Source organism: Cyprinus carpio, chromosome A9 (genome assembly GCF_018340385.1).
Source record: "Cyprinus carpio isolate SPL01 chromosome A9, ASM1834038v1, whole genome shotgun sequence".
NCBI classification, from domain to species: domain Eukaryota; kingdom Metazoa; phylum Chordata; class Actinopteri; order Cypriniformes; family Cyprinidae; genus Cyprinus; species Cyprinus carpio.
This window is the reverse complement of record NC_056580.1, coordinates 32,509,439-32,520,448: the sequence shown is the minus strand read 5'-3', so window position 1 is coordinate 32,520,448 and position 11,010 is coordinate 32,509,439. Positions and strand designations below refer to the sequence as shown.

At 39.9% G+C, this 11,010-nt stretch overlaps 1 long non-coding RNA gene across 1 annotated transcript in view; it reads right to left on the bottom strand.

Annotated features, from left to right (window-relative positions):
• Positions 1-245: 245 nt before the first annotated feature.
• LOC122146191 overlaps positions 246-11,010 on the bottom strand; it is an 84,649-nt gene continuing 73,884 nt past the window's right edge. Inside the window, exon 3 of the long non-coding RNA XR_006160885.1 lies at positions 246-605. This is a non-coding gene — a long non-coding RNA (uncharacterized LOC122146191). The remainder of the gene's footprint in view (positions 606-11,010) is intronic.

The following is an 11,010-nucleotide window of genomic DNA, read 5'->3' as shown; positions in this document are numbered from 1 at the left end:
ATCAGAACAACCAAGCCATTTCTGTGTTCAGTTCTGAACATTATTAATACATTTATTCAGCAAGGATGTATTAAACTGATCGAAAGTGGCAATACATTTATAATTATATTTTAAAATACATTAAAGTAGAAAACAGTTCTTTTAAATTGCAATATTATTTCACAATATTACTATTATACTTTACTGTATTTTTGATCAAAATAATTGAGCCTTGGTGAGAGACCAGGGAGTTTTTCACACACACACACACACACACACACACACACACACACACACACACACACACACACACACACACACACACACACACACACACACACACACACACCCTTCCTAAATTGATTAATAGAAAGAAAAAAAAAATCACCGAAGTGATTACACAGGTACATTCCTTCCTTTAGCTCAAACAGTAGAGCAGGGAACTAAAAATGACAAGGCCATGGGTTTGATTCCCAGGGAAAGCAAGAACTGATCAAATTTGTCCCTTGAATGCAATTTAAGTGTCAGCCAAATGCATACATGTAAATACTGCAAAACCCCACATAAAGATACACACCTGGGTTTCCACTGGCCGTCAGAGCTGCACTACTGCTTGATCACCCAACCTGCATAGACACAAGAAAGAAAACAGAAATAAATAACTTAATACCAAATACCAGTATAACACGATGCATTTTCAGATAAACCACAATGGTACATTTCTACCGTTGTGCAAAGCGATATTCCACAACATCACTTCACAGACACATTATCCACTCGTTTACTGCCAGTAGCGTTTAGATGTAATCTCCAGCTACTGCAGATTTAGTTTCAATCCCCCGTAACAGCACCAACTTTCCAAGTCTCTAAACTTTCACCTGCAGGTGAACACCACAAAAACATGACCCAACGGCTTGCTAAACACATCAGGTGACGTGTCGTGAGCATGAAAACAATATGACCTCAGCTATAACTGTCCCTCATAAAAGCGAAAGAGGAAAAATAAGAGTCTCTCGGTCCAAAGGCCTGGCCGAACACAGAGAAGAACGACATGAAATCAGAAGGGAGTGAATGATATGCAAAATGAGGAAAAGAAAAGAAAAATGAGTGATAATCACACAATAACAGCCAGTCATATGTACAACCAGAGACGCAAAAAGGAAAGAGATTCCTCTTTTGAGTTCCTTAAATCACAGTTTGTATCACTAGGAAGAGCAAGAGCAGCAAAAAGATGCTTTATGGAGGAAAAATGAAAAAGCAGCCCAATAAAAAGAGTGGCCAGCCAAACAATACATCTCCCTGCAGCACAATTCTTTAACCCTGACAGCCTCCTTGTGTTCACTGAGGATACACAGTAGTTTTTCTAAAACCACTGTTTAGCATCTGCTGAATCTATAGTTGCACAGCATAAAATATATATTTACCTGTATAATGAGTTTGCAGTGTGAATTGAATGCAATCAGAAAATAATACACACCCAAAAAATAGTCTGTTTATCTTTTTCACCTTTCTTCATGAGTGCATGCTAACTAAAGTGATAGTTTATCAAACTGAAAGTTAGCCTAATGCATTTTTTGACTGATTCTTTACGAGAAACAGCAAGAGTTATTTTCCTGTAAATTGGACTGCAGTGTTCCCACAGTTTAAAGAGATAATTCAGCCAAATATAAAAATTCTGTCATCATTTATTCACCCCGATGTCATTCCAAATCTGTATAACTTTCGGCTGTGAAAAACAAGAAGATATTCTGAAAATGTCTCTGTTTTTGCCAAAAACAACATAAGTTAATGTTGTCCGATGTTATTTTGATGCCAGATTTCTTCAAAATATTACTTTGTGTGTGTGTGTGTGTGTGTGTGTGTGTGTGTGTGTGTTATGCAGAAGGTTTTGCAGACAGGACAGTGAAATGATGCCAGAATTTTCATTTTTGGGTGAATTATCTCTTTAAGCTGTGGAACCAGTGTAGTCCAATACACAAACAAATAACTCTAAGCTGCTTCTTGTGAAGAATCAGTCAATAAAATGCATACATTTTCAGGTTGATCACTTTCATCAAATAAATCAGTGAACTCTCAGGTTAACAATCTGAATCATTCTAACAAATTACTGAACTTGTAAAAATAAAAATGAATACCAGACATAAAATGTCCTCACGGTCTGATCAATCTCAATGAGTATTCAATGAAGAATTCCAGGAAAGCGAACAAGAACTGAGGTCTTCAAAAAGGACAGAAAAGGTTTCCTTTTAAATGAAAAGCTCAGATTCAGAAAGCGAGCTGTAAAGCATATGAATCACATCTTTCACTTATGGCCAGCTGAGTTCAGCACAGACTGAAGAGAAGCACTCAGTATCTTTCTGAAGCTACCGTCAAAGAGAGCAGGTCAGCCCACTGGGAAACTAGTGAGAAAGTACAGACGAAAAGTGAGCCTTGAACTTTTTAAGGTCAGTTGCAGTCTGCAGTTTCTTTCCAAGAAACATGTCTGAGATGTTTTAAAAGTACTGCCATTTTAGGTCTTCTTTAAGCTGTACGCAAGTTAAAAAAAGTCATTAGTTATCAAGCAATAAGTAGGAAACATGGATTGCATCATATCAATCTTTTCTATAAATTACACATTAATTGAACATTTTAATTCTAACACTCAAAATAATCTAAAAGAAAGTTGTTGGATCGACTGTAAATCCTATGGCTCAACTGGTGCGAACAAAGCAAAGCCACTTTGGACAGAAGCACCTGCTAAATTAATGTATTTATAACCCCCAAACAATATTTTAGTCCATAAAAAATAATCATATTAAATAGTTTCTGATCTAACAACCATTAGATACCAGAAATGACAGACCGAGTGGTGAGAACAGTATTTGTGTCACAGGGTGGCGCTGTTGCCCTTTTTTTTCTTTGTTTCTGCACATAAAAATGTCAACAAGCTTTTCTACTTTCACAGAGAATATATCAAAATCAAACTCATAATGCTGTTAAAATAAGCCAGAGAGCAGCCATGCAATGCACCGCAATCCGCATTTCAGAGCATTGTGTGACCACAGTTCAAATGTTCAGCGGCGGATCTTTAACCAGCACAGACCGTCAGACGATAGGCTCCTCGGTCTTACTAAATGGGATGCGGGAGTCACGCATGTTTGGATCCGAGGGCCTGAACTAGCTGTAGAGGACAAAAGGCTAATTGCAGATACACTCTTCATTACAATGATAAAATTACTCCTCCGTCAACCCTGGGCTTTTTTTCAGTGGTCTAAGAAAAGAGGCGATAACGAGCTCTGACTGTCCTGTGTGCTCACTTTTCTTCTTGTGAAGCTTTGCAGGAATAGTTCACACGAGGAAGGAACTTCCCATTTAACAGAGCTCTCGGTTACATTTTTGGCAAATGCAATTTTAGCAGGTAAAAAACATCTCAGCCAATTACAAGCCTTCTTAATTTTTGAGTATCGCACATGCGAAGTGGTTTCATAAATCACATTCCTTTGCCATGTCTTCTACAGTATTGGACTGTCTCAAGTTCAAAGCAGACCAGATGAGACCGGTTTTAATGCTGCCAATGAAACTGAGAGAAATGCTAAGTAAACACCATTGCCATATTCAGTTCAAACAAAGCGCAGGAATTCAATAAAAGAATACATAAATCACACCTTCAGACAGAACAGAGAGTTCTTTAAGAGAGAATAAAAAGTACAGATAAAGGAATGAGGAGTCCCTGCCAACAACAGACAGCTTAGGTGAGAAATCAGTCGGGGTTGAAACGGTTCCCAAAAAACAAGAACCATACGGTTGGCAACCCACAGTTTGATGCATGTTATTACCAGGGTACATCTAATGTTTAACCTCTTGAGTAATAAAAGGTGTCTATTTTTAAAACTAATTACAGTGAATCTCTTTACTGCAGAGGTTCTGTACAGTACAGAGAGGAAATGAACTCAGTTGTAACAATGAAAAAAGCACAAGGTAGCTGATAGCCTTGTTGGGTGAATGCTCCAACACGCATCGCGGTTATGCTTTGGGCGATCCAAGTTGAATGCCAGCTCTGTCCCTCAATGCTGTATACAGTATTATCCAAATTATAGTGAAAAAAATAGAAGCACAAATTGTCTTTAATTTCAAAATGTAACAAAATAAAATAAAAACAGACTTAAAGAAATAATAAAATTTACTAATATACAGTAATAATATTGTTAATAATAATAATTATTATTTTGCTGCATATTAAGTTGACCTTAACCGAGGCACTACCACCTTCTTCCTAAAAGGGGCGCATGCACTCAGACTCACTGAAACATACAGAAGCGAACTTCTATTGTATGCACTAGAGATCACATGGAGGTGAAGGCTGCCAAGAAGATGCTACAGCAGAGTGCACATGGAACGCAGAGAAGAACAGAGTTATTCTCGCTGTCAGTCATCGCCAGACTCGGAGGCCTTCCTCAGGGCGACAGAACCTACTAGGACGAAGGAGATGCAGACAGGCTATTTTCCCCACAGGGAATCAAGTCTGTAGATCCTCATGAACATGACATAGAGAGAGCAGAAGCTTGTGTGCCCATCTCTGCTGCAATGTACCGCCAGCCTCTCCCCCCCACCGTCAGTCCTCCTCAGAGCAGCTCTGCTGGCAGAGCGAGCAGGAAATATAGAGCCATTAGATGGTGAAAAAGACATGAGGGGAAAATTACTGCTGCTGCCCCAAGTGTGAACTTCCGACTGCAGAGTCGGTAGGGTATTATTTTTTTTTTTAAAGATGCCTAATATCCTCTGTATCCTGGTTTGTATAGTTACCTCAAGTCAACGCAGCATATACAAGCAAGGCATAAACAGAGACGTGTAAACACTTGGTCAATGTGTACCTTGTAAACTAGCTCCTCTGTAACCTCAACAATATTGGCTCCTATGGTGGGAGTGCAGGTATCATGGGACATAGTAAACTTATAGGGTATTGCTCGGTGTGTGCTAAGTGGAGGAGAAAACCAATACCATTCACAGACGTATGACCTTCTCTTATTCTCCAGTTACACCACAAGGGATCGAAAGCTTCGGCCCATTAGCAAGAGTCATTAACACAAGTCTAAGTGCAAGTGGTCTAACACAACAACAGCTCTGTTGTAGACTCACTGGCTCCAAAGTAGGATAAGCTGTTCTGGTCCTGTTGAAACAAGGCAGAGGAAAAAAAACACACACACAAAGAAAACAAGACCTTCTGTGGCTTGAGTACCATTGCTTGTGAGTTCTTGGCAAGGTGTCCACTTGGTAGTCCACGTCTGACTGTACATTGTAGGACTGGGCACGAGAATAATGCTTTGCTGTTTCTCCTTAGGAAAAACAACATTCCCTGGTTTCTACTAAGATGTGAAAAGGATCTCAAATGCTGACGGAATCAACGCTGTCAACTCCCACAGAAGCTCCAGGATGGAGGATGCGACAACCAGAACGAAGCAGAGGAATAGGTCTCAGTGTGGAATGTCGCGTAAGGCCATGTTTAATCTCCTTCCCGAGACCTACAAATCCAGATCCATTCTTGCGCCTCCACTCTTTACTTGCACTTGACAGATTGGGGTTGTTTGTTTGCGGTGTGTTTTCATATTCCCTGGGGCTAGCTATTTGGGTCAACACTCCAGGGAGAAGCAAGGATAGTGTGCAGAAACCAGCTGGCTGGCACAGCTGGAGTACATGGAACCTACCAAGTGACATCTGCAGTTCTGAGGCCAAGGGCGGGTACCCAACTTTACCACCTGGGCACTGATTAGGCCTTCGGGGAGTGAGCAAACTCGAGAGAAGACCCTTAAAACCAAAAGGGTGGTCTGTCAAATATGCTTTGAGCATAGCACTGTGGCGTGGCTATTGCTAAACTTTTCCTAAGCCTCAGAGGGTGGCCTTGTACTGTGAAAAATGATGATGACGCAGTGCAGCTTGTACCCAAGAAAAAAGTCTCCCAGGCCAGGACAAATGAGGGAAGTAATATAACCCCCACACACAAACACACAGCTCCAACAAAGCCTGCTCTGTAAATTCATCAATAAGAATAAACCTGTTTCTATTGAGCTAAGAGTTTTGCTCTTTGGCAGAAACCGAAACCCAGTGATTACCGAGGTCCAGCACCAACCTGTGACAATCCAGACTAGTTACACCTCTGAGGATAAGCTCTTTCACAACACTCTTGACCGCTCTTGTCAGAGCAGCAGAACAATGCCCCTGAGTTTTTTTCCCACGCAGGATCTCCTGAGGTACTCCAGCTTGTGTTACAGTAGTTGTGTTTCAGTAGGCTAGGAGTGTCTAAAAGAGAGACTGAAAGAGTAAGCAAGGATGATCTCACACTGCGCTTGAGGGGGAACCGTCTAAATAAGATCAATCATTTGCATACAGCAACCATCGTCCCAATGCAACACAACCTTTAGATGATGAGAGAGGAGGTGATCATACAACAGCACACAAGAGAGAAACCAGAAAGCGGTCTCTCTTTTTTCCAATAGACCCATTTCAGGTCTTGGAGTCTCTACTATTAAATGGAAAGGTTGAATCAGGTGTGTTTGATTAGGGAGACAAGTGTGCAGTGTTGATGGTACTGCGGGATCAAGATTGAGAAACACTTTTCCAATCAGAATCTAACTGGCTAAGATTGACTGGTCAAAAATTTTTAATACTACTAAAGCCTGACGTTTACTCTATAGATCAAAATAAAGCAAGACCTCTCAATATTATGTATACAAGACTACTGCATTAGGTAAAGAGAAACAGGAAGGAAACCTTTGAATGGTGATGACTGCGGTCTGTAGAGGAAGGCGTAGTTTAAAGCTGGCCGCCGGTCTGCCCAGCATCCATCTCTCAAATCAGTGGGCGTACTCCAAAGCAAACAGCTATTTCCGATGAATATAGAAGTAAAGGCTGCTCTTAGTTCTTGAATAGCATCATGGGGGAAGGGACAGTCTGTGGCTACGGTATGAGACCCTGTTCTCCGTCCCGTCTGCTTCAATCTTAAGCTCAGAGTGATAAGACGAGCTTCCCTCCATCCAACATCAACATCAGGCTGTGCTCTTATCTGTCTCTAGCCCAACACTATACAACATCTGGCCATCTACGCTACCCCCAGATGCAGCAAGCCAAACCCGGCAACTGTTCGCCTGACAGAAAGACTGATATCCACAAAGGGTTCATCCTATCTGCTGTATATCATTACACAGGAATTATGTTCAGAGAAAACCTCATTAACCCCACCTGCAATTCAGTGACACAAAAAGCCCTGAGGAAGGAAGGAAGGAAGAAGAAAAAAAAAAGAACTGGAGGTGGTAAATTGTTTCAAAGGACCCGTCTAAATCAGATCAATCATTACCCAATGAAACACAACCTTCAGATGATGAGGGATCAGGTGATCATACAAAATCACACAAAAGAGAAACTAGAAAGCTTGCTTGTGTTTGCACTGTGCCAACATTTATTTTCTACAGGGATGTTTATTTTTCTTGCGAGTGTGCAATGAGGGTTTTGGCATCATCGGCACTGCAGCAAGTCGCTGTTCTCCTGCACCCTCGAGCTGTCATTAAATATATAAAGTCTCATATTCATGTTTTACAGAACTCTTTCATTACATGCTGCTCTTGCTCTATGAGTCTCTGTGAAATATTTACAAGCTCATTGAGACGTCATAAAGCAAGGGGCACTTTATTTTAATTCTAGTTTTCAGTACCAACTCACAAACGCTTTGAAAAAACTGCTGCAGTGAGCCAACGGGATGAGGTTACGTAACAAATCTGTGCACAAGAGTACATGACTGTACAACCAGAGAACTCAGGGTACCAGGATTCATTCATGGCATTTTAATATCGTCAAGGATACGTTCATTGCTTGAAGCAGTCAGGGAGCATGATTAGGCATAAGAAAAATTGGTACACTTTTAATTTAATTTAATTTGGACTGTGAATTGAGCAGACCCACAGGAAGCTGCATTGGAAAGACAGGAAGAGGAATTTAGAACGTAAGAATTGGCTTGCTTTCATCATTTGGATTTGAAATTGAATTGGCCACAACTTCTAATCCATCCATCTATCTTCAAGGCCTATAAACCCTTGAACTTTAAGGCTTTTTAAACTTTCACACAAGTCTGTCAAGTCAACATTCAAAATCTGTATTCACAACCTTTGCTTTTCCAGTTGAATGTCAATTAATTTTCCTTACATTAATGTTTAAATAGCAATAGCTACCTCAATTGAAATTCAATTCAAATTCAGAAGCTGAATTCTCAATGTACATACAAACATATGATCAGAACATGTTATTTTCAGACTATTAGTAATATTACAAATGCATTCTCTTGGAATCCGCTACCAAAGATCCAGAGAAAATGGAATAAGTCCATCTAGGCCTGCAATACTCATAGCCAACTTCACAAAGTAATTTAGTCATGTAACCCAAATTCACAGAAACAAAAAAAACATGCTTTGCCACTCCTGAAAATCAATATTCAGTGTTCATATTTTACATTCAAGGCATCACCAATGGATTGGCAGCATAATCCATTACGATGACATTTTCTATCATCTCTCTTTAAACACATCATCACTTCAGCTCGAGGCTCTAATCAATTCAGTCAGAGCCTTTCCGTGGGGTCAACCATGCAGAACAGCAGCAGCTGTGACGAGGTAATTTGGAGCCCCCAGCGGCACCCACTGATGGGCCACAAGGCATTGTGGGTAGATTCTCAATGGCCCTCAATGACAAACGGAGCTCCTGTGAAATGGAAACATACTCTGGTTTCACCTCAGTAAGAAAAAATAATGAGAGACTATTATGAGAGGTAACTCTGCTCATGTTAAAATACAAGGTAGGCTAAGTGTAATGTGCTCAAATGACAACTGACGAGGAAAGTAAGGTCCCAGCACCGGAGGAAATAATATCGGATTTATTTAAAACTTTATGAATTCCCAGGTTAAAAACGAGCGGCTTCTTAAAAATGTATTGCAAATCTCTCATTATGCTATTTCAATCACCAAATCTTGTATTCAATGTTTTTATCAACTTGCTTTCTTTTAGTCAGCACTGGTTTGGAATTTCATTTTGGAACCAACTGATCATAGGCCTCAGAAGTAAGTTTATGAGCCTCAGTTTTTGAGTGAAAAAAAAAAAAGAAAAAGAAAACTTTTTTGTGGCTAATTTTGGCCATGTTCACTCAAACAAAGGTGGCATAACCTCACATCAGTGAGGCCTATGATCAATCAGTTCCAAAAATAAAGTCAGTAAGTTTTATCCCAATGCAGTAACATTAACCAGTCTCCGGGTCAAAATGACTGGAACACAACATGAGGGTTAACCAAAAATGATTAATCTGCCACTATTTACTCACCTGCATGACGTTCCAAACTCATATGACTTGCTTTCTTTGTTGGAACACAGTCATGTTAAAGACTGTTTTCATGCAATTACAACAAAAGGGTACAAAAGTGTTTGAGTGTGAAGAGAATTAAAAGCACCATAAAAGTGTCATAAGCACGGTCCATGACCCTTCAAGCTTCTCAAGCTAAAACTTGACTTCTGCCCCAACTCTCCTTGAAACATTCAAGAATGTAAATAAATGAAAGGTTTATGAAGGAATCAATCATTTTGCATCAGATCAATCTAACGTTTAATTGATGCAAAATTCATACAATTTTGCAATGAATTAATGAAACCTGCTCACAAAAGCACTACAGCTTTTCAGTGAATAACGACATGCATTTCAGTCTGTTCCTCACACAAAAAGCTATCATGATTAAACAACTATTAAACAATTCATGGACTACTTTTCTATGATGTTTCTGCATCCTTTTTTTGATGTCTGAAGGTTCAATTTCCCATTTATTGGAAAACAAAGATCAGCACAGTCTTCAGAATTGCTTTAAGTATCCCATTATTCAAGTATTATTTGATCAACTGTCACACTGACCCCTAATCAAAGCACATATATTCCATCTGTGCTACAAACCAACAGCTGAGGCCTTTTCCTCAGAAGAAAAAACAACTCAAAAACCTTTCATCCTCTCCTAACACAACAACATCTGACACCACCACTGATCAGATAGCGCTGAACCATCTTCCAGACGCCGTGCAACAGGGTGCTACTATTTTGTGGGCTACGATTTCAAATATTACATAATAAATCATGCAGACATATTCCTCACCGCAGACTGATAGCAGAAATGCCGGTTGTCCCTCGGAGGAGGGGTCTGAGAATAAAGCTGCCATTCTGCTTTTCTCAGAAACAGATTTGCATATCATAAACGCCTCCTCCTTCCCTTGGATCCATTTCAAATCAAGCCTGTTTATGAACTGAATTATAAGATATTAAAATGCCTATGTACGCCCGTGGTTCTAATACACAGGAAGGTAGTATTTACCCAAATGCACCATTGGGATTTTGTCTATGACCACCCTGACATTTCATTACATTCAGTTTGCCCTCTAAAGGACATAGCAAACTTGATTGTAAAACAAAGACTGTGTTGAAATTGATTTTTTCCACTGGGTTACAAAGAAAAGATCTTTGTTATGTGTTGAATTTCAATGAATAAGACGACGAGACTTCGGTCATTAGTACCTGCTGCCTGAGAGACAGACACTCACTCTCATTAATACATATGGATATTTTCCCTCAGGGAGCTCAGGGCATCATTCATCTCCTTTTTTTTCTCCTCAAGCCCTGCCGTGAAATTCCCACTCCGCTGAACTTGCAAAAAGCTCCCACATCCTCGAGCATGCCAGGATGAATAAGCGATCTACCGGTAAGTCACTCGAGAACTGAAAACGACAGGCTTGAGAGGAAAAATGTAAGGCATGGAAATGGCTTTTTGTATTGTTTAAACTCTGGCAAACTTGAGGAACATTTCTAAATGTTACAGACGGCCATCAGTTAAAAACAAATCAATGGTCAGAGACGAGGCCTGGTGGTTAGTGCACATGCCTTAAACACGTGGGACATTTTTGTTTTATGAAACAACTTTTTCTGTCAGTATTTATTATTATATTATATTTATCCTCTTTTCAAATCTATATGAAAATCTTCTA